At 42.6% G+C, this 24452-nt stretch overlaps 1 long non-coding RNA gene across 1 annotated transcript; it reads right to left on the minus strand.

The window, feature by feature from the left end:
- Positions 1-16379: 16379 nt before the first annotated feature.
- Positions 16380-19371, minus strand: LOC137810566 (uncharacterized). The gene is made up of 2 exons (XR_011080923.1): positions 16735-19371; positions 16380-16598 (listed from the first exon to the last, which is right to left on the minus strand). It is a non-coding gene; the product is annotated as an uncharacterized lncRNA (long non-coding RNA).
- Positions 19372-24452: the final 5081 nt, after the last annotated feature.

A 24452-nucleotide genomic window follows, 5' to 3' on the forward strand; every position in this document is an offset into this window, starting at 1 on the left:
AATCACCTGCACTTGCACCTGGGGCAAGGAGGATTTTAACTTTAATACTTGAGCACACTTGATATGCTGGAAATTTTTCTTTAATTGGGTGGCCTCGTCAAAAACCCTCCTTAGGGAAACGAGTGCCCCCTTGTCTGTTCAACTGTTTCCACCACATACAAAGCATGTATCTTTTAGCGCGAGAACGCCATTACTGTACAACTTTAACTGAAATAAAATTTTAAATGGGTGGCGTTCCACGTTCTGGGGATTGCTCCTCCCTCCAAAGTCTCTAGGCGATAGGCTCCGTTCTCCAATGTCTCCACCACTCTGTACGGGCCTGTCCACTTTGGGGACAACTTGTTCTGCATGTCATTCTGATGCGCCTTTCTCATCACCAGATCACCTTCCTGGAAGCGCCTGGGCCTCACTTTAGAGTTGTGCCTCCGCTCTACTCTTCTCTTCACAGCTTCAGCACTGACTCTGGCCTCTTCTCGCACTTCGTCTAGCAGATCCAGATTCACCTTACGCTCTTCATTGGACTCTTCAGCAACGAAGTTCAAGAATCTGGGGGAGCTCTCCTGTATCTCCACAGGAATCATGGCGTCTGTCCCATAGACAAGGCTAAAGGGTGTCTCATGGGTGCTGGACTGTGGGGTGGTGTGATAAGACCATACAATTATGGGGACCTCCTCTGCCCAGCCTCTTTTGGCCTTGTCTAGTCTTCGCTTCAGCCCCCTGAGCAGCACTCGGTTTGCTGACTCCACCTGCCCATTGGTTTGTGGGTGCTCCACTGATGCGAAGACCTGTTGTATCTTTAACTCTTCACACATCTTCCTCAGCTGATGACTTGTGAACTGGGTGCCATTGTCGGAAACCAGCCTCTTGGGTATTCCGAAGCGGCAGACAATGTTCTTCCAGACGAAGTGTTCAACTTTCTGTGCGGTGATGTGTGTGATTGGCTCTGCCTCCACCCACTTGGTGAAATACTCGATGGCCACGATGAGGAACTTCATCTGCCTTGTCGCCAGGGGAAAGGGTCCTAAGATGTCAATCCCCCATGTGTGGAATGGCCACGGGCTATGGATGGACCTCAACTCCTCAGGGGGTGCCTTGTGCCAGTCTGCATGCAGTTGGCATTGTTTGCATCGCTGAGCAAACCTTATGCAATCTTCCTTCAGCTTTGGCACCACCTACGTGGCTTCCGCACACCCCCTCGTGCAGCTCAGACATGAGTCTGGTGCATTGCTCGCCGTGTACACAGATCTGCACAGGGTGAGAAAATCCAAATCTAAATAAGCTTCCATTTATAAGAGTAAACTTACTTGAACCCCTCTTTATTCTTTTTGCCTCTGCCAGATCGAGCGAGAGTACACCATCTTCTAAGTATAGCTGGTATGGCGTCATCCAGGTGTCGGGTTCCTTCTCCGCATGGACTTCCATCGACTCATCGGTCTTTGACGGTCGCGATCTCACCCTCGGTGCTCTTAGCGTTTCTTGGGTCAACGACCGATGACCGATCGTTAGACGCTCCATTGACTTGTATACATGAAGCACCTGGTTGTCTGATACGAACGCACGCGGCACCTTCAGGGTCTCCTGAATGACGGTCCTCTGCTTCCCCCCCTTGCCTGAGCTGGCCAGCTTGGCAAGCAGGTCTGCTCGGGCATTTTGCTCTCTTGGCACGTGCACTAACTCAAACTCGGCGAAGGACGTCTTCAGGAGCTGCACATACTCCAGGTAGGCTGCCATCTGGGGATCCTTTGCTTGGAACTCCCCCGTAACCTGCCCGGTGACCAGTAACGAATCGCTCTTGGCCAGCAGATTTCTTGCTCCCATTTCTCTTGCTAGCAACATTCCTGCGATCAGGGCCCCATACTCCGCCTGATTGTTGCTAGCTTTGAAGGCAAAACGGAGGGACTGCTCAATCAGTACCCCATTTGGTCCTTCCAGGATGACTCCAGCGCCGCTTCCCTGCTGATTAGAAAAGCCATCCACCGATAACACCCATCGGAAATCTAGCCCTTCTGCAGGTGTCGCGATTGATGATAGCTCGACTACAAAGTCCGCGAACACCTGCCCCTTGATCGGTCCTCGGGGCTCGTACTGAATATCAAATTTTGACAATTCTACTACCCATTTGACCATCCTGCCTGCTACATCAGGTTTCTTCAATACGTTCTGGATAGGCAGATCAGTCATTACCACCACTGTGAAGCTGTGGAAGTAATGCCTGAGTCTTCTGGCTGAAAACACCACCGCCAGAGCAGCCTTCTCGAGGGCTTGGTACCTCGTTTCAGGGCCTTGCAGCACTTTACTCACGAAGTAAACAGGCCTCTGGGCCTGGCTCTGCTCTTGCACCAGGACCGAGCTGACTGCTCTCTCCGTCACAGCAAAATATAGACGAAGAGGGATGCCTACCTGGGGTTTTCGCAAGACTGGTGGGCTCGCCAGGTACCCCTTTAACTTGATGAAGGCCTCCTCGCACTCCTGTGTCCAGAGAAATCTGCTGTTGCGTTTGAGACACTGGAAGTATGGGTGGCCTTTCTCCCCTCCAGCGGACATAAACCGGAACAGAGCTGCCAAGCGACCGGTGAGCTGCTGCACCTCCTTCACCGTCGTTGGGCTCCTCATTGCCACAATCGCCGCACACTTCTCCGGGTTAGCTTCGATTCCCCGCTCTGTCAAGAGGAAACCCAAGAACTTCCCAGCCTCCACACCGAAGATGCATTTCTCAGGGTTGAGCTTCAGCCTGTACTTGGCAATGGTGGTGAATAGCTCTTCCAGATCAGCTGCATGATGCTTCTTCTCTACGGACGTAACCACCATATCATCTACATAGGCGTGTACGTTCCTTCCCAGCATGGGCGAGAGCACCCTGTCCATGAGCCGCTGGTAGGTAGCCCCGCATTCTTTAACCCGAATGGCATGACCTTGTAGCAATAGCACGACCGTTCGGTCATAAACGCAGTCTTGCATTCATCCATTGGGTGCATCCTGATCTGGTTATACCCCGAGAAAGCGTCCAAGAAGCTGAGTAACTTTCCCCCCGAGGCGCTATCAACTAGAGCATCTATGCTGGGTAAGGGGTAAGAATCCTTGGGGCACGCCTTGTTGAGGTCAGTGAAGTCCACGCACATTCTCCACTTGCCGCTTGCCTTTTGAACCAGTACCACATTCGCTAGCCACTCGGGGTACTGGATTTCTCTGATGTGCCCTGCGGCAAGGAGCTTCTGCGCTTCGTCGTGGATCACCTTCCTCTTTTCCTCGTTGAATTTCCTTCGCCTCTGTCGCACAGGTCGAACCATGGGGTCCATCGACAGACGATGGCAGAGGAAATCGGGGTCGATTCCTGGCATGTCGGATGCTGACCATGCAAAGGCATTCATGTGCTTCTCAATCACACCCATGATCAGCCTTCGCTCTTCTTCAGCGAGGGATTCCCCTATCTTGAACTTTCTTCCCCCGACGTCCACTTCGACCCATCCTTCAGCTGGATGGGGCCTTCTCTCGCTGGCGATGACTGCCCTCGCGATCCCTGACTCGCGAGGAGTGATCGCGCCTTCCTCTTCTTCTTCAACTTGGGCTACCTGGGAGCCCCCCACCGCAGCATCCTCCATCCTCCGAGCGCCCTGTGTCTCCCTGACCACCGATCGCTCTTCGCGCACGCCTGGTGGTGGTTTTGTGGTGACGTGGCACACACTTCTCTTTTGCTTCAAGCTGTTCTCATAACAGCGTCTTGCCTTAGCCTGATCCGACTTGATGGTTATCACGGTCCCCTCCATCGACGGCAGCTTCAACTTCATATGCCTTGTCGACGGTATCGCGCCTAGTCTATTGAGTGTTGGCCTTCCCAACAAGACATTGTACGCAGAAGGGGCGTTCACCACCAGGTACTTTATCTTTTCAGTGCGGGCTGTCGTTCCGTCAGTGAACGTTGTCCTCAGCTCGATGTATCCCCGCACCTCTACCTGATCTCCTGCAAAACCGTAGAGACAACCAGTATACGGTCTTAACTGATCAGGGGACAACTGTAGCTTGTTGAATGTTGGCCAGAACATGACATCCGCCGAGCTTCCTTGATCGACGAGTACTCTATGCACTCGTCTTCCTGCTGTGATGAGAGAAATGACCACAGGGTCGTTGTCGTGCGGGACAACGTTCCGTAGGTCAACTTTCCTGAAGATAATGTCCACTTCAGGGTAATGACTCTCATTCACTGCATCTACCGCCATCACCGATCGAGCGTATCTCCTTCTTTGTGAAGTTGTGCATCCCCCACCAGAGAAGCCTCCCGCGATCGTATGCATTTCCCCATGCACAGGGACTTCATGCTGTTGTTCTTCGATCTGGGATCCTGACGCGCGATCACCCTGCGGCTCACGTAGGTAATCTGCTAGGAAACCAGACTTCACCAACTCTGCCAGTTGGTGTCCCAGCGCCAAACAGGAATGAAGTGTATGGCCAAAGGCCTGATGAAACTCACACCATTCATTCTTCTTCCTTCCAAGTACCTTATCTGTCTTCTCTGGTACTCATAGTCTTGCTGCTACAGCAGGAAGGGCGATGAGATCCGCCAATCCTACCATGAAGTTGTATCTCGGGGGTGCGTTATTCTCCCTTGCACGCCCCCTGCTCTGGTCTTTGCCTGGTGCATAGGGACGAGGTTTTTCCCGCACCTTCTTCCCCTCCTTGGCCTCATGCACCCTTGCTTGTTGTGGCTTTCCTTGCCCTCCACGCGGTCTGGGTGGTGCAGCACTTCCCCTCTTCTCAGAAACCTCTGTTTCTGCCACTATGTGCGCCACCGCACGCCGTCGAATCTCTGCAAAGGTGCTGGGATGGCTCCTGATGAGAGATTCGCTGAAGGGGCCAGGCAGCACTCCCTTCTTAAACGCGTGCACCAGCATATCTTCATCTTTGCTGGGCAATCTCACCACTTGTGCCCCAAAGCGGTTGAGGTAGTCCTTCAGCGACTCCCCCTAGTATTGGCGCACGTCGAACAGATCGTAGGACACCACTGCAGGTGCCTTGTTGACGATGTATTGTTCAGTGAAGAGCTTCGAGAACTGAGAGAAAGACGTGATATGTCCTTCTGGCAGGCTCACGAACCACTCCATGGCGATTCCGCTGAGCGTACTCATAAACATTTTGCAGTAGACAGCGTCTGAACCCCCAGACAACATCATCTGGGTGTGGAACGCCGTCAGATGCGCCTCCGGGTCTTCTACCCCCTTGAACGATGCTTTCACCCCCACCAGGTTGGGAGGCACCATGGTTCCCATGATCTCAGGGGAGAATGGCATGGGGAACGCTCTTGGAGGTGAGGGCTGCCTAGACACCCTTTCGTCAACCATGTGTTCCCTCTGCGCCTGCAGCGTCCTTCTCAACTCCTCGTTGACGCGATTCAGCTCGTCGTTCCTGCTTTGCGACGCAGCTAGCTCCGTCTGCATCCTCTCTTGTTCAACCTTTGACGCTGCGGCGTTATCCTGCAGCGTGCGCACCATTTCCAGGACCTGCGCCATTGTCACAGCTCCTTCGTCAGCGGATGGCGCAGGTGATGGTTGTCTGTTTCTAGGCATCTTTCTCTATCAACGAAACTGATAAGACTCTGGTAAGTCTTTAAAACTGCGGTATATATGGGACAACGATTCACTCGGGCCCCACGGTGGGCGCCAAATGATCCTGCCGGCAACTCGAACGTGGAGGAATCGCTTCGTAGCACTCTCTGCCCTGTCTACGCGACTGCGTCTTCTGCAGAATCACCCTCAGAACCTTCTCTTGCTTCTCCAAACGTGGCCTGCAAAACACACAGACGGCGCCTCTAGCGGCCGTTTGCACTCCGACGATCAAGTTAGTCCACAGAATCACCAAAAACTAGAAAACTAGTAGTGTGTGTGAAAAACTCTTGCTCTCTGTTTTTCGTCTCCCCCACTTCTCTCCCTGATTCCTCCTTTTATCTCTCTGTCTCTGTTTCTGGGCATAACAGAATTCTGTTATGCTTTTCTGGCATGTGTCAGAAACCTGTTACGCTTTTCAGAGACAGTGTACCTGCAGAATCAGAGAGTGTGGGTGTCTGTGCGTGTCCGCGCGTCTCTGCGCTGGGTTGCGCCTGTCTGTACCCTTAATGGTACGGAGTGCACTTTTGTCTGGACCGCACCCCTCTCAGATGGTGACACGTGGAGGCCTGCAACTCACATCTAACCACACACGTGTCATTTACTGGAAGGGCTCTAGCGCTTTATTTTGTGTGCCTAAGTTACGCCCTCGCGGAGTAGCTTAGGATATTTCTCTTATCTGGGTAAATCGCATACTCTTAGGAGAACGTCGGGTGTGGCTGGTCTAGGCACACTCACCAAACGTTGCTCTCTGCGTAGGCGACTTACCCTTCACGCTGCCACGCACGTAATGGGTTTAGGGAATCACCAATCACTGACTGGCTTACTAGTTCCCTCAGGCCACTCTCGTGCATGATTCCCTGAGGTGTGCTCATGCGAGATCCATGCGTAACGCTCTCGCTGGGAACCTCAGTCCCAGTTTAACTGCGTGTAACACGAGACCCCGATGACAATACACCCGATGACTGATCAGTGTTTATTCGCTTCTCGCGCTCTGCCTCCAGGCGCGAGTCTGGGAACTGGTCTGCTGGTGGCCACTTGGCTACTGACCACCGATCACCATTCTGGGTGATCTATCCCCCGACCTCTGCCGCCTGATCTGTCGGTGGTAACTTGGTTACTGACCACCGATCACCACTCTTGGCGATCGTCCCCCTGACCTCTCTGCCACCTGGTCCACGTGTCACCCTGCGAGTGGTCCACGTGGTTCTCTGTTGCTGACGTCATCGACTACCGATGACCGATCGGATCAAGCATTATAGTAATAGGTTTAGCCTAAAACATCTTGGGAACTTTAGCACTCTTTTCATAATGGTCCTATTAAATTTTTCTATTGGGTCATTCTATTGAGGAGTATCGTTTATTGTTTGATGTCTCACTATGTTTTTCTTCTTATAAAAGTTATCAAACAAAATTGTAGAGCATTATTCATTCTAAACCTCTTCATAGTATTATCAATTTGGTTCTCCAGTAGATGCTTCCAACTTTTGAAGTTCTCAAAATGCTTCGTATTTGATCTTATGAGGGTAGACATATAACTTCCTCAAATAGTAATCTACTATTGACATCCAGAGCCTAGTAGAGTGCATATGGTCCTCATATATCAACATGGATATAGTCAAGAGTCAATTTCTTTCTTTCTTGTCTCACACTTAATCTGAAAAAAATTGAATAATATAATGAAGAGGTTTAGAATAAATAATACCATAGACACATTCCTCACACAATTTTAGCTTATTAAATTTGTTAAATTGAACAAGCCTTGCTCTCACAACTCAACTTAGTCTTTCTCGCTTACACTACTTAACCTTTTGGCACAATTCAATCTTAAATAAGATGGTTTGTTCAACAGTAGGTGCTAAACCAGATACTATAACACCCAACAAGGCATACAAGTCATTTTTCCTTACACCCTTTATTACAACCATGAATCCCCTTTCACTTTTAACATCCCCCTTTCACCTTTGAGTACATACCTTTTTTTTATACTGACTAAAGGATATCATATCTTCAAGTTAGGTACAACCTAACTTCATTGAATACTTTTCAACAATGTAGATGAAAATTTATAATTCTATCTTTAGTTATCTTATAAAACTTGTTATTACTAAGGAAAACTTACCCTCCTTCAAGCCCTGTCAACTCTTGGAACTGTTAACAATTTGGTGTCATGTGTAACAAACATCTAGAGTTATCCATTCAAAATAACTAATACTACTTGACATCATAAGGACCTCTAATGATTCATAACATTCTTCAACAAGAGCAACTTCACCAAACGTAGACAATATATCAGATTTACACAGTCTACTAGGTTCAAATTCAAATGACCTATCACAGTGGTTAGTATTTTGTTGTCTACTAGGAGGAATTAAGACTAATGAGTCCTTTGTTCTTACAATGGTAGCATCTAATGTTAAACACATTATCTTCACCACCATTTCTTAACCTCAACTTCGATTTGTTTTTGTTATTATTCTCACTAGTAGATGTTATTCCCCTTGCTACAAGGTCATCTCCACTACTAAACGCTTTCACATCAAACTTCTCGTTTATTTGTTTTAAGGAAAGATTTGTTTGAACTTTTTCAAGATAGAAAGTCTCTCTTCCTTACAACAAGGTTTCCTTAAAGTGGTCACACATCTTAGGAAATGAACATAAAGACTTGATCCTTATCATCAATTTGTAAATAAATATTCTCTAAATTGAGAATCAATTTGTTGAACTCATCCAATTGTTCACAGATTTCCTTTTCATAACTCATTTTGTATGAGTACAATGCTTACTTCATATATAGATGATTGATCAAGGACTTCATATACAAGCTCTCAACCTTTGTCTTTAGTCCCATTGTTGTCTCTTCTTCAAGACTTGCCTCAATACCTTATTGCAAAATCTTAATACATTTGCACGGTGAGCCTTCTCCAACAATGTTTCCTTATCAATCTTAGCCATGGTAACATTAATTTTGACTTGACCTTCCAAAGCTTCTAGATGGCCTTGTTCCATATGTGTGATAATTGTTTTAGTCACATTCAATTTTTAAACAAAAACTAAGTTTCCCCCTAATGTAATATAGGGCTAACCTAGGTCAAATCCTAAAAGATGCATCTCATGTATTATCTTTCCAGTGCTCCTATTCTCTTTAAACAAATTAAAACCAAGGGGAAAAGAAAGGAATTAAAATTGAAATAAAAAAATAAAACAAAATGTAAAACAAAAGTGAAAAATAAACCATCTATAAACAATGGCCTAGCATCTATAATTAACATTAACTGAAAATGAATTAGAACTGTAAATTGCAAATATAAATTATAGAACTATAAATGAACATAAATTGAAAGGATTAATAGAGAAGAAAAGTGAAACTCAATTTAGGAACGTAAAATAGGAACCAAAACCATGGTTAAGTAATATTCCTCTTTGAACGTTATGGACCAAAATATGGATTCCTTGTTAATAAAAAAAAATAACCAATTGGTTTGAATTGGTTTGAATGTTCTTATAAAATCATTCTCAATCAAAAATAGAATTCTGAAATGAATGACGAAGATGAAAACATTAAAACAAAGCATCATTTAGCACCTTTAATACATTGTTATACAATTCCATAATTAAATCACTTTAAATATAAAGTGAAGAAGATAAAGAGAAAAGGAACCACCAGGAAATGAGAAGAAGAACGAAGAACTTGAAACATAAAAAATTAAAAATTAAAATGAACTAAAAACTGAGAAAACTAAAGAGAAAACTAAAAATGAAACTATTGTAACGAGATGTCTAATCTATTCGCTATCTCCTATACATCCTTTTCTCTTAACCTAATCTATTTATAGAGTTTCGAAACTTTACAAACGGATAAAATATGAGGTGTAAATGATTTAATTAAATTGATGAATGTTGGTAGTTTTTTTTTTTTTTGTGTAAATTTAAGATTACCCTTATATATTTTAAAATATAAATGTGGTATGTAAATATGTAAAGATTAGAAATTTAACTATCAAATTAAAATTGCAAATATGAATGATTATAAAAAAATATACTATGTTTTTTATTTTAGAATTTAATTTTTTATTTTAAAATTTTAAAAAGTAATAATTTTGTGGTTATAAAATTAAAAGACTAAATCCAAATTGAATTATAAAATATTATTTAATTTGATTAAATTTTATATTTAATTAAAATAAAACTAAATTGAACAACCAACTTTTATATTTGATTTAGATTTTGTTTTCAAATCAAACTCATTCGAATTTTTTTATAAAAATGTTTTATATTTTATAATAATATTTATAAATTTATCATATATTAATTAAAAAATATAATTGATATAAATTTAAAATTTATATTATTATGATGTAAATTAAAAATATACGGATACATTTCCGCTAGTAAATTATAAAAATAATTAAAAACATTTTTAAAAATTATAAGTAATTTTAATAAAAAGTTGTCACGGAATATAATTTTTGTTATATCATAATACTTTATTTCGTCGTATATAATAAAACACTAAATATAATTAGGCATCGTCATATTATTATTTTATTATATGATATTCTCTTACATCTTGTATCAAGTGCTTGATGTTGAAACATTCCTTTTAAATCTAAACCTCTGATTGAATATTTAACTTTTGACTCATTAATTTAAATGTCATTAAACGGAGGTTTGGTGATAAAGCATCTGGAACAAAATAAGGTCAATGTCACTGTTCTTGCAATTACCCAAACGAAGCGCCTTAACGACTCACTATCCCCATCACACTCCAAAACCCTACAGCAAGAAAAACAAAATATTTGTGTTGTTGCGCTGGAAAGTGCCAAAGCAAAACCCTTTCCAAGACTCTGCCACCGTCGCGGACGCCGTCTGCCGCCTTGCTCTTTGTTGCCACAAAAGCCGTGCGATATCAGGTTTTCTGATATGAACGATCGTGTGTAGAAGCGTCTAGGTCCTCTCGTAAGAGATTTCGAAGAATGATTAGGCTTTGGACAAAGGGAACCTTTAGGGCTTCCGATTATACCAAGAACAAGAACAATGATAGAGAATTGAGAAACGGAAACAAAGTGCATATATTATTGATATCTCAAATAATAGTTCAATACTCTATTTATAGAGTACTAAAGATTACAAATGATAAAGATAAATGCTAGAAAGATAAATGATAAAATCCTAACTAATTAAATCCCAACTAAAGATAAATGATAAATGATAAAAGTACTTAATTAAATCCTAACTAATTAAATCCCAACTAAAGATTTAAATCCTAACTAATTAAATCCCAACTAAAGATAAATGATAAATAATAGAAACTACTAATTAAATCCTAAAACTTTAGAATATAACAATGCCCTCCCCATAAGAACATTCTTGCCCTCAAGAATGGAACAATGGGTACTTCTTCTTCAAATCAAAGTAGAACTCCCAAGTTGCATCCTCAGGAAGTTGGTGCTTCCATTTCACTAAAACCTTTGTGACTGCCCTTCCTCTTCGCTTAACTGTCATGCGGTCAATGATAGCTTCAGGCTCTTTCAGTTGTAGTGGGTCTTCAGATTGATAAGGCAACGTAGTGGAAACCACCATGTCTCCCACATGTTTCCTTAGTTGTGATACATGGAAGACATTGTGAATCTTAGAATGCACTGGAAGTTCTAGCTTATAAGCTACCTCCCCCACCTTATCCAAAACCTTGTAGGGCCCAAAATACTTTGGGCTCAACTTAGCATTTGGTTTGAAGCTTACGGATACCTGCCTGTAAGCTTGCAACTTAACGTAAACTAAGTCACCAATCTCAAAACCCCTCTCGGATCTGTGTCTATCTGCTAGTTGCTTCATTCTCTCTTGTGCTCGTTTTAAATGAAATTTTATCACTTTCAACATTTGTTCTCTCTTGAGAAGGCTTCTATCTACCAATTCAATGCTGGATTCTCCTAGTAAGTATGGTAAATGGATAGGAGGTGGTTGACCATACACAATTTCATAAGGGGTGGCTTTGATGGCTGTATGGAATGTGGTATTATACCACCATTCTGCAAGAGGAAGCCATTGCACCCATTTGTGTGGTGAGTCAACACACATACATCTCAAATAAGTTTCTAAGCATCTATTCACCACCTCCGTCTGGCCATCTGTTTGGGGATGATAACTTGTGGACAGTTGAACTTGCACTCCTTGTACTGCCATAAATTCTTTCCAAAATTGGCTCACAAAAATCGGATCTCTATCATTGGTAATAGTTTCTGGACATCCATGTAACTTGAACACGTTGTCCAAAAATGCTTGAGCAACACTTCTCGCCGTATAGGGATGAGTTAGGGCCATAAAATGGGCAGCTTTGCTCAACCTGTCTACTACCACAAAAATGACTTGTTTACCTTCTGAATGTGGTAACCCTTCAATGAAATCCATGGTGATGTGCTGCCAAATGGTCTGCGGAATGGGTAGAGGTTGTAGAAGGCCTGGAGTAGCAGCGGTGTCATATTTATTTTGCTGACACACAGAACACCGTTGGATAAAATGTTTGATATCTTTATTTAAGCCTTTCCAATAAACCACTGCCTTGACCCTTTTCACTGTTGCATTCATACCCGAATGACCGCCCTCCGCTGAGGCATGTAGCCACTGCAAAATCTTCTTTCTCAATAACCCATCTATCCCTACAACCAGCCTGCCTTTTCTTCTAAGTTCATTGTTTTCCCATGTATAATGTTTATGGGAACTTGTATTCGCCTTTAACTCTGTTATGAGTTTCTGTAAGTGAATATCTGTAATCCATGATTGTTGTATATCCTGTAGTAACTCAGACTGTAGTTGTAAGGTAATTAAACCTTTGCATTCCACTATGTCCCTTCTAGATAATGCATCAGCGACAACATTTTCTTTTCCTTGGCGATATTCTATGGTGAAATCAAATTCCATCAGCTTGATTAGCCATTTTTGTTGAAACTCGGTGGACCATCTTTGATCTAAGATGTATTTAAGGCTGTAATGATCCGTCTTGATAGTAAAATGACGATTCAACAGGTAATGTCGCCATTTTTGCACAACAAAGACTACTCCCACCAATTCCTTTTCGTATGTTGAATAAGCTTGTTGTTGAAGATTAAAAATTCTACTAATAAAAGCTATGGGATGGTGGTCTTGCATCAAAACTGCTCCCACGCCTTGCCCAGAAGCATCTACCTCCACAACAAAGACTTTTGTGAAATCAGGTAGTGCTAAAACGGGAGTACTGCTCATCATCTTCTTAAGGTCGTGAAAAGCTTGTTCAGCCCTCTCACACCAAAGGAAATTGTCCTTCTTAAGCATATCAGTTAAGGGTTTAGCAATGATGCCATAGCCGCGGACAAATCTTCTATAATACCCAGCTAAGCCCAAAAACCCTCGTAATTTCTTTAGGGTTCGCGGTAGAGGCCAGCTTACCATAGCAGCAACTTTGTTGGAGTCCGCGGAAATGCCATGTGCATTAATAATATGGCCTAAGTACTCCACTTCGGAAACAACAAAATAGCATTTAGATCTCTTGGCAAAAAGAGAATGGATACGGAGAGTCTGCAATACTTCTTTGAGATGTTGTATGTGCTCCGTTATGTTTTTGCTGTAGACTAGAATATCATCAAAAAACACCAACAAAAATTTCCTTAAAAACCTCTGAAAAATGGAGTTCATTAATCCTTGGAATGTAGCCGGAGCGTTGGTGAGTCCAAATGGCATCACCAGGTACTCATAATGTCCCGAGTGTGTTCGAAAGGCTGTCTTCCACACATCGTCGGGATTCATTCGAACTTGATTATAGCCTGCACGTAAATCAATTTTCGAAAAAACAGTAGATCCTGCTAATTCATCCAGTAGATCATCAACTAAAGGAATAGGAAATTTGTTCTTGACTGTGCCCTTATTCAGATCCCTATAATCAACACAAAGTCTCCATGAACCATCTTTTTTGCTTACAAGAACCACGGGGCTGGCGTAAGGGCTGCAGCTTTCCTGTATAATTCCGGATTGCAAATATTCATGTATAAGTTGGTCAATAATATCTTTTTGGGTTGTGGCATACCTGTAAGGCCGTTTGTTGACTGGATTAACTCCCTGAATCAATGGAATATGATGATCATGGCCTGGTCGAAAGGGTGGTAATTGTTGTGGTTCTTGAAAGATATCTGCAAATTCTTGTAAGAGATTCGCGATCTCAGTTGGAATCTCCTGTTCTGCAGCATGTGTAGTCAAGGACTGCAACAACATGTCCTCCCCTGCACCCTCGTGTATCATAGACAAATGTACACCGTCAATAAAAGCTTTGCTCAACTGTTGCTTGTGTGCAGGTTTAAGCTTGGGGGCCATAGAGCCACGTAGAACATGTCGCCTTCCTTGTACCTTGAATTCCATAGTGAGTTTGTCGAAATTCCATAAAATATCGCCCAATGTTATGAGCCACTCAATTCCCAACACTAAATCGCAACACCCCAAAGGAAGGAGTAGCATATCAGCAGTAAAAGTTGTGTGTTGAATTGTCCAACTAAAATTTTTGACCACGGAAGATATCTTGATCTTTGACCCATCTGCTACCACGACATTCAAAGGGGCAATTGTCTCAATTACGCACCCATATTTTTGAGCCATTTGGGTATCTAAGAAATTATGAGTGCTGCCACTATCAATGAGAATATGTAAAGGTCGTTTTTGATGATATCCAGTGATTCTCATAGTCCTGAACCCAACCACTCCTGTTAATGCGTTGACTGAGATTTGTGGTTCCTTCCATTGCAATAAGTCAGTATCGTCACTGGGAGGACTATCCTGTGCGTCATCTTCTTCCTCCATCTCCATGACGTGAAGCTGTAATTTCTTGTGTACTCTACTGTGCTCCATTGAGTAGGGTTCATCACAAAAATAACAAAGGCCTTGGGCTCTGCGTTCTGCTATGAATTCTGGCGTTAGGTGGCGTGTGGGTTTAGGTTTGGGAACCGCAGTGATTGGAGATGACGATGATAGAGGCACTGGAGCTGGACCTAAGACTCCCCTGTGGAATTTGGTCGTCGACTTGCTAGAATTGGCTGCTTCATACGTCCTGGCCAAAGTAAATGCATGTTGTAGAGATGTAGGTTGGAACATGCGTACCATCATCTGGATGTCTTGCTTTAAGCCACCAAGGAAGCAACTGAGAACATGATCATTAGCTAACTTTAATCTTGTAATGATGGAATCAAACTCTTCATGATAGGCATCAACGGACGTCTTTTGTCGCAGACGCATTAGCGCAACCATGGGATCATCGCCAATTGCACCAAACCGATCTTTTAGACTTTTGGTGAATTCCGACCATGAAGGTGCAGCCATATCTAAATCAGAGTTCTGAAGTGCGGTATGCCATTGCAAGGCCTTTCCTTCTAGATGCACAAGTGCCAGCTGTACCTTGAATTCCTCTGGAGTCTTGTCAATGAGAAAATAATTTTTGCATTGATAAATCCACTGATTAACATTTTCGCCATTGAATCGGGGAAAGTCGATGCGTGCCAACCGCGTGCCACAAACATAAGAAGACCCCGTTCGAGGTCCGCGCGACATTGTCTCAGGTGAGGGCCGAGGGGAGCGTTCACCTTGAGATTGAGTAAGTAAATCCTGGATGGTGTCTTTCATAGAAAGAGTCAAAGTTTCCTTCAACGTAGTCGCGAGTTCCATAAACCGATTATCCATCCTTTGGGAGAGTCGATCTTCCATCTCCCTAGTAGCTTGAGCGGAGCGTGTTGATTCTGCCATTGAAGTACTGGAAGGTCCTAGCTGATACCAATTGATATGAACGATCGTGTGTAGAAGCGTCTAGGTCCTCTCGTAAGAGATTTCGAAGAACGATTAGGCTTTGGACAAAGGGAACCTTTAGGGCTTCCGATTATACCAAGAACAAGAACAATGATAGAGAATTGAGAAACGGAAACAAAGTGCATATATTATTGATATCTCAAATAATAGTTAAATACTCTATTTATAGAGTACTAAAGATTACAAATGATAAAGATAAATGCTAGAAAGATAAATGATAAAATCCTAACTAATTAAATCCCAACTAAAGATAAATGATAAATGATAAAAGTACTTAATTAAATCCTAACTAATTAAATCCCAACTAAAGATTTAAATCCTAACTAATTAAATTCCAACTAAAGATAGATGATAAATAATAGAAACTACTAATTAAATCCTAAAACTTTAGAATATAACATTTTCCAGTCTAAACTTCTTCTTCTTGGAATGTTTCCATTTTTGCTTTGTGCGCCATTGTATCTATCTATCAATTTCACTATATACCTTTTCACACTGTTTCTGCCTTCACTTTCCAAAGAATGTTTTTTCAACTGATTACGCAATTAGATTCAGTGTACAAATGTTCTTTCATTGAGACCCCTTCCCTAATAGTATCGGAAAACGGTGTTTGAGTCAGGAGCCAGTTTCTGCTACTTTAGGTACGTTAACAATTATTTTTTTAAGGTTTTTTCATTGAGAAAAACATAAACCTAATAATTTCGAAATATTTGTGAGTATATAGAGCAGCTAATATGTGCTGCAACACAAACCTGTGATCAGTGTCCATAGAGGCCGTGTTTATAGGGTAAGGGAGTGAGTAGCAAAGGGGAGAATGGAAATTGGGTGAGGAAATGGTTAGGCATTTGCCTTGAGGACAAAGTTCACTCCTTGCATGCTAGTTGTGTTGGAAAAATCAAAACTAATTCTCCCACTTTGGTGTAGATACAAAATGAACACTTGCGAAAGTAATAAGGAGACAAAAGAAAATAGAGCAAAATAAAATAATAACACCGAGAATTTTTGTAACGTGGAAACCTTCCCAACTTGTGAGAATTTCATTCTACTTTTGACCTCAAGCATCACATCTTAGAATCGTGGATGCTACGCCATTAGATGGCCTAATACAAAATTCCAACCTTTTCTTTGTAGCTATCTTCTCTGCATTTTGAATTTGGAAACAGGTTTTTAAGATTGAGAACCAGAATCCTGTGAAGGTTAAATTCGTGATTAGCGTAGATTTAAACTAATGATGAAACTGCAAAGCATTATGTATACAAACCATGTTTAAAAAATCTTTTCGTTTATGGGCAACAAATATACATAATTAGTAAATTAAATCTACCTGTGATGAAGCAGAACTTTGTTCTCTTGAAGATCTTTCTATATTCTTGTTCTCGCCGGTTGACTCACTCTTCGGTTGACTCACTCTTCGGTTGACTTGCTCGCCGGTTGACTCGAACGACAATCTCTAGCCCACCTGTCTTTGCCTGAGAATCAAATTTTCTTGGTTGAGGAATCTCTCACCTGCAAAGACAAAGGGCGTCTTGACGGCCGTTTGCACTCCGACGCTCTAGTCAGTCATGGGGCAAAGAAACAATAAGTGTATAAAGTAGTTTCAGTCTTAGAAACCGTGTACCTTGCTAGGGTTCTTAGCACCCTTTATATAGGTTGTAACTAGGGTTTACTTCTGCTCTGTTACCCATGTCTAGGGTTCCTTGGAGAATGTCCCTGCGCCGCTATTATGCAATCTTAGCATAACCTGACACATAAGACTTCCCTTAACTAGAGTGCAACGACTAACAGAATGGCTGCCAAGGTACCAACTCATGCACTAATGTTGCGGGGCCATCTGTTCTATGGGTGTCCTGAGTATTCACGTGTCATGCATGCAGGCTACCCTTGGAAATCCTAACCCTAATGGGCCTTAGCGCCTCCAAAGGTTCTTTACTTGTGCCGCGCCCGAATGCGCCATACACCCCACATGCATGGATCCCTCGTGTCTTAGGGCTTCCTCTCATCTCTGATGTTTTAACTGGTAACTAGTATAATTTTGGGGCCCACCTTACATGGCCCAACATAGCTGTTCAGACCACCAACGTTCGATATCTCCCACTGTTGGTGAGGTTCGATGTCGATCCCTAACGTCGATGTTTGAGAACTAGTCGGTACACAAGCCCCCCAGTCTCGAGTTGTAACTTGTTTCAACGAAGAGACTAAGTGCACCGAAATGGGTTGTGAACACTGGGTGATAGGTTGTGAACTGTGCACCGAAATGACATCTCACCATACTTTTTCAATCAGCGTACACGTGGCAAGATCAACGGCTATCACTTGTTGGCGCTTGTGCTTCTTCGTATACTGTTTAAACCTTTAAACCCCTACACTCCCTTTACTGTTTCATTACTTCACTTAAGCATTTCTCGAACATTTCTCATCCTCGAAAACGCTCTCTCTTCCTCTTCGATAACTTATACCTTCAAACCCTTCCTGATCAGAGGTATGATCTTTACTCATTGTTTGCTCTTGCTTTATGATTCTGTTGCTCATAACATGCTATAATTGTAATGGGACTGTTTATGTTTTCCGCATGTTATGTTTTCTCTGTTCTTCGCTTTGAGTCTGTTTTCTAGGTTTCTTGAGTCACATCCCTCTTTTTCTTCTAAAGCCTTTGTTTTTCTTCTTTTCTCTTCTCTCTCTTTTTAGCTTCCTTATCAAGATGGCCAAAACAAAAACCACACCGAACCCTCCTCTTTCTGTCAACTACAAAACCCTATACAAATGGGCTCATGATGAACTTTTAGCCGAAACCTTCAAGATAACCTCCAACAAAGACGTGATCACGTACAGGGAGGGCGAGGCTGATGAAAAGCATCGTGTGTTTGGGAGGGAACACGATGTGTACATGTCGGTTCAACCTTGTGGGAAAGGCGAACCCATGTGCGCTGATGATCGCGCGAACCCTACTGAAGAACCCTTCTTTTTCATGTACTCCACCATCTTCAAGCGGGTCAAGCTCCGCTTGCCATTCACGGGGTTCGAGCGCGCACTCCTCACCGAGGTTAATGTGGCCCCTGCCTAGCTGCACCCCAACAGCTGGGCCTTTGTGCCTTTGCCATCCTGTGCAACCACTTCGGCCACACCCCCTCAGTGGACACCTTCCTGTACTTCTTCGAGGCGAAGAATCCCAGCAAGAGACTGTGGTTGAGCTTTTACGGAGTGGCGGGAGAGTTCTCCTAACTCTCTTCCAGCAATCCTACAAGGGATTCAGGAAGAAGTTCTTCAAAGTATGCTACAGTGTGCACGACCCCACCCTGCTGGATGGGTTCCCACTCTATTGGGTGGAGAAACATGGGCTTAAGAAGCCAAGGAGTTTGGAGGACTTGATCCCTTGCGATCGAAAAACCTGCGAGTTCTTCTCCATGCTGAATTAATCAAATTTGAGTTCCACCCTGGGCCCCTCAAGAAGCACATTGGTACCCCCTATCTTCTTTGCTTTGCTTATCCTGTGTGCACTTATCTTTGCTTGTGTGTTTACTGATTTAACTCCTTACGTTTTGTGCCTCATAAGCAGATATGGTTCTCAACGCAAAGAAGAGGAACAAGCTGGATGAGTTGGTTGCCCGTCACAAGGCTTCTCTGGCCGATGCAGGCACCTCAGCCCCTGTTGGCCCTTCTCCTACTGCTGCTTCTGCTCCAACCTCACCTGTACCAGCCCTCATTGACAATAGGCAGAAGGGGGTGGTGGAGGCCACTGCCTCCGAAGATGAGGACACCTACACGAGCCTCGTCTTTAAGAGGAAAAGGGCGGACGATGTCGTGGCGCCATCACACTCTGCCTCTGATGGCCATGCTCCATCCTTCAGGGACAACCCTCCCAGCACCTCCTCTCCTCGCGAGTTCATTATGCACGAAGGCGGGGGGGAGAGTGCTTCCGAAGGTGACCAAGTGCCTCTTGCGGTCGAGCTCCCAGCCTTCCTCCAGCAAGCCCTTAAATGCTTTCAGAAAAAAGAGGCGGTGGAAAGCTTGAGTGAGGACTCCCTACAGGATTGTGTGGCTCAAAGCCTTGGGGAGTTCCTCATCGCATCTAGCCTCTATATGAGTAAGACGCGAGACTCACAGGCTGAGACGACGAAGCTGAGAGAAGAGTTAGCTCTTCAGGCCAAGACCTTCTCCAAGCGCGAAATTGCCTTGTATCAAGAGCTGGCGAGCCTTTGACAATCCGAGAAGGAGACCAAGAGGCTTCTCTTCGAGAAGTCTCAGGAGGCCCTCCAATCCGAGTCGAAGATCCTACCTCTCCTTAACGAAGTGATTGATCTGAAGGAGAACGTGGAGGAGGCGCAGGCTAAGATGGCCAAACTAGAAGAAAAGGCCACTGAACAAAAGGTCCAACTTGGCCAACTCGAGGGGGAGTTAGCCCAGAAGGTCGAACTCTTCAAGCAAACCGAAGAAGAGCTCATCAACGACGCCTCCGATGCTTATGGCGCTGGGTTTGAAGATGCCATGGCTCAGGTTACCTGCGTGCATCCTGAGATGGATCTCTCCCCATTCGAGGTGATGAAGCATGTCGTTGACGGGCAACTAGTCCAAAGATAGCTTCTTTCATTGTAATTTGACCGTTTGATGAACACTTGACTTAACTACTTGATTTCGATAACTTGTATATATTTATGTTATGAAATCTGTCTTTCTTTAATCTGCTTTCTTCGTCTTGGTTGTTAACTGTCGTGCCTTGCATTGACTTTGTGAACAACGCCTTTGACGCATACTCGTACCTTAGGTAGCACGCTTCTTCCTACCTGCTTTACCTCCTTGCGACCTTCATGGTCTTGAGGCATCGGTGATGTGCGTACAACCCTTAGGATGTCTTACCTTTGTTGCACGGAGATAAGGAAAACCCTTCACTTGCTGTTTCTGACCTTCGACTTGTAAGGTAAAGGGAAGGTCTTCCTGCTGATCCGACCTCGACCTTGGCTCCGACGAAGGCAAGAGAGGTTTTAACTGTTGAACCATATTGTTCAACCTTAGCGTTTTTACTCAAGAGGGAGACATTCTTTGCGAACCATCCTATCTCAATCTTGAGATTTCTACCCCAAGTGAATGGTTCGTAACTGACATCGTCCTTGCCCGTAGGGCAAAGGAGGATTTAACTGGCGAACCATACTGTTCGACCTTAACATTCTCACTCAAAGGGGGAGGTGTTCTCTACAAACCATCCTCTCCCAACCTTGAGGCTTCTAACCCAAGTGAACGGTTCGTAACTGACCAAATCCTTGTTGTATGAACTCAATGGAGGATCTTAATAACTGACCAAATCCTTGTTGTATGAAGTCAAGGGAGGATCTTAATAACTAACCTCATCCTTGTTGTATGAAGTCGAGGGAGGATTTTAATAACTAACCTCGTGTTTGCTGTATGAAGTCAAGAGAGGATTTTAATAACTAACATCGTCCTTGTTGTATGAAGTCAATATAGGATTTTAATAACTAACCTCATCCTTGTTGTATGAAGTCAAGGGAGGATTTTAATAACTGACATCATCCTTGCTGTATGAAATCAAGGGAGGATTTTAATACTGATTTCATCCTTGCTGTATGAAGTGAAGGGAGAGGTCCGTTTTACTGCACTGTGCAAAATATTTCTCTTTAGCTGAATAACTAAAATTTTATTGGGTAACCTCGTTAAAAAACCCTTATAAGGGAAAAAGAGTCTCAACCCTAGATGCTGCTACCGCCTCTTGGAGGGCGCGCATGGTCTCCATGAGTTGTTGCATGGTGACGTTGTCCCCTCTAGAGGGCGCAACACCCGGGGGCGCAACAAATCCTTGTCTCGTACTCCTCATATTGTTGGCAAACTCTTAACATGATTGCGAGTGAGACCTTGTTTTATCGGGCCCCACGGTGGGTGCCAAATGTTCTCGTCGGTTGACTCGCTTGCCGGTTGACTCGAACGACAATCTTTGGCCAACCTGTATCCGCCTGAGAATCGAACTTTCTTGGTTGAAGAATCTCTCACCTGCAAAGACAAAGGGTGCCTTGACGGCCGTTTGCACTTCGACGCTCAAGTCAGTCCTGGGGCAAAGAAACAAAAAGTATATAAAGTAGTTTCAGTCTTAGAAACCGTGTACCTTGCTAGGGTTCTTAGCACCCTTTATATAGGTTGTAACTAGGGTTTACTTCTGTTCTGTTACTCATGTCTAGGGTTCCTTGGAGAATGTCCCTGCGCCGCTATTACGCAATCTTAGCATAACCTGACACATAAGACTTCCCTTAACTGGAGTGCAACGACTAAGAGAATGGCCGCCAAGGTACCAACTCATGCACCAATGCTGCCATCTGTTCTATGGATGCCCTAAGTATTCATGTGCCATGCATGCAGGCTACCCTTGGAAATCCTAACCCTAATTGGCCTTAGCGCCTCCAAAGGTTCTTTACTTGTGCCGCGCCCGAATGCGCCATACACCCCACATGCATGGATCCCTCGTGTCTTAGGGCTTCCTCTCATCTCTGATATTTTAACTAGTAACTAGTATAATTCTGGGGCCCACCTTACATGGCCCAACATAGCTGTTCAGACCACCGACGTCCGATCTCTCCCTCTTTTGGCGAGGTTCGATGTCGATCCCTAACGTCAATGTTTGAGGACTGATCGGTACAATTCTCAGCATGCTCTATAATAGAGCCCGTAAAAGCCTGCAGAAAATATTTACTCTGAAAATTTATTGGTTGTGCATGTCGCATGGTATTAAGACTAATGAGTGTAAAAACTACGATGTGTAAACACACCTTGCGACTGTCAAATGATGGTCGTGCAGTTTGGTGTCCAACCTGAAAAGGAAATAGTTGTATACATGTTAAGATTCAGTTCTCCTAAAATGCATTTGCATAATTTTCTATCAAGTTCTTTGTAATATTTATAAATAACTGTTTAAGAATATTGTTCAAAGCACCAAATATAAACCTTATTCTAAAAAGCACCTAATACAACCTTATTCTAAGTCCAACATACAATGACTAAATTTAAAATATCAAAATTTCAGTCTTCATTTATTCCGAAGCTTAGCTTTCTCATTAATACTTTTAAATGAAACCGAAGTATCCTACAATTAGATGACATCCTTCAGGGCTGTGTTATAACTTATGATATGGTTAAAACAAAAGTTTACACAACTGAATAATTGCAGATTTGTAACGGATCTGGATCCTCTCCTGTTCACAATAAACAGGAGAATCATATTTAATAAATCTTAACCATTTATTATGTTTACCATTACATTTAACTGTTAAAATAAAGAAACAAATAACACAATGATGGAAAATATAAATGCCTAATTTTGTGCGATAATAGGTGGTTAGTTTTTATTTTAATCCTTTATATTATTTAACATGATTCTCATGGAGAGGATCCAAGTCTGTTTGTAACCTTGAAAAAATGTGATGCTGTTGATAACTCTGTGGGGCCGGCACATAAGGAAGAAGGGGATTTAGGGATACCAAGAGGTACTCTGGTATGTATTAATTAAGAGAAAAGAGAACAACAATAAAACCTCAATACAGTTAAAGGCGTGTTGAAAAATAATAAATCTGCATGTTGTTTCCCCACTACACAGTAGACATTACTCTGTTATCTCAAAGCAAAGTAAGGCAGCATTTCCATTTGGTTCCAAAGCAGTATAAAACACTACACAGAAAATTTCATCAGGAGAGCATCATCATACCTCAGTTTTCGTTGTCGTAGTTGATTGAGCTGGTTTTTCTTTAGAACCAACAGGAATCTTTTCACTAGGATAAATGGATCCTGAAAGTTTTCCCCTCTCTGATAGTTCAGAAACAATGGAAAAATTAATTTCAAAATGGATGCAAAAACAGCTGACCCAACTACTAAACATGCAGACACAAAAGAAAATGAGATGTAAGTTATTGAGGACAAACCACTGACCGTAGATTGCACTCCCAGCCTAGCAAACTGCATTTTTAAAATTAGAATGCAAAAGCATGATTCTTCAGCTGATGAGTTTACATAGCATACTAAACTTTAATGCTGAACTATAATAAAGGAAGATGGTATCTTACATTCTGCAGTTGTCCTGGCAAAGGATATTAACATTTCAATTGATAATTATTTCAAAATTACCATCATATTTACAAGCATGGTCATTGGTTGATGCATATTTCTAGACTAACATTAAATAAAGTTTGAACAGAATAGACATGATCTAAAACACATGTAAACATCAGAGAAAGAGCAGGAAAAACTGTGAGCTCTGTCGGGGGATTCTTCTGCAAACATTTGGTAATACAAGCCAATATTTTATCCTATAAATTAGCTAAACTTACCATACATAAATTAAAGGGAAAATAACAGGTTTATCAAATTACAACTGTACAACAACATAGACTCTTTACTTTAGACATCCAGCTGCTATGCATGAATTTGGTGGTTTTTAAATGACCAGTGAATCCGCCAATTCTTTCCACTGAAGGAAGGCAGCTATACTGGTATCCAACACACGACAATGGGATGCAAGAGATAGGGAAATCTAATTGGGCAGTGTCTGCCGTAGTTTTTGCATGTTTATCATCACAATCATTGGACACAGATAAATTGTGGTATTGAGTTTTGAGTTTTTTCCCTGATCTGTGGAGAGAAACAACCTACTACCAATCCAATTCGACCCAAAATTATATATGCACATGCATAATTTATAAAAATATGCCACCTCATACTTGAATAAGTAGATATCTATGAAATTACTATATCAATTTATTGTCTCCAAGGTCATACTATTTAATTCAGAATCGGTTTGAGATGTATTTGTTTGTCTTTTTTTATTATTATTATATAACATTAGTGTTTTGATATTGACGATTTTTTTAATAGAGCCAATAAAGGGTACAAATTTATTTTTAACGAAGTCACAGAATAAATTAAAACTAAAACAATTGACTTTGCTTGCTACTTAAATTCTAAGTTTTTTTCTGAGTAGCTCAATAAAATGGGATATACTAATTTTAAAGTTGTAGCATTTAGCTTATGAGATGAGATTTTCTATACTTCAAATTA

Source organism: Phaseolus vulgaris, chromosome 11 (assembly GCF_000499845.2).
Source record: "Phaseolus vulgaris cultivar G19833 chromosome 11, P. vulgaris v2.0, whole genome shotgun sequence".
Lineage (NCBI taxonomy): Eukaryota > Viridiplantae > Streptophyta > Magnoliopsida > Fabales > Fabaceae > Phaseolus > Phaseolus vulgaris.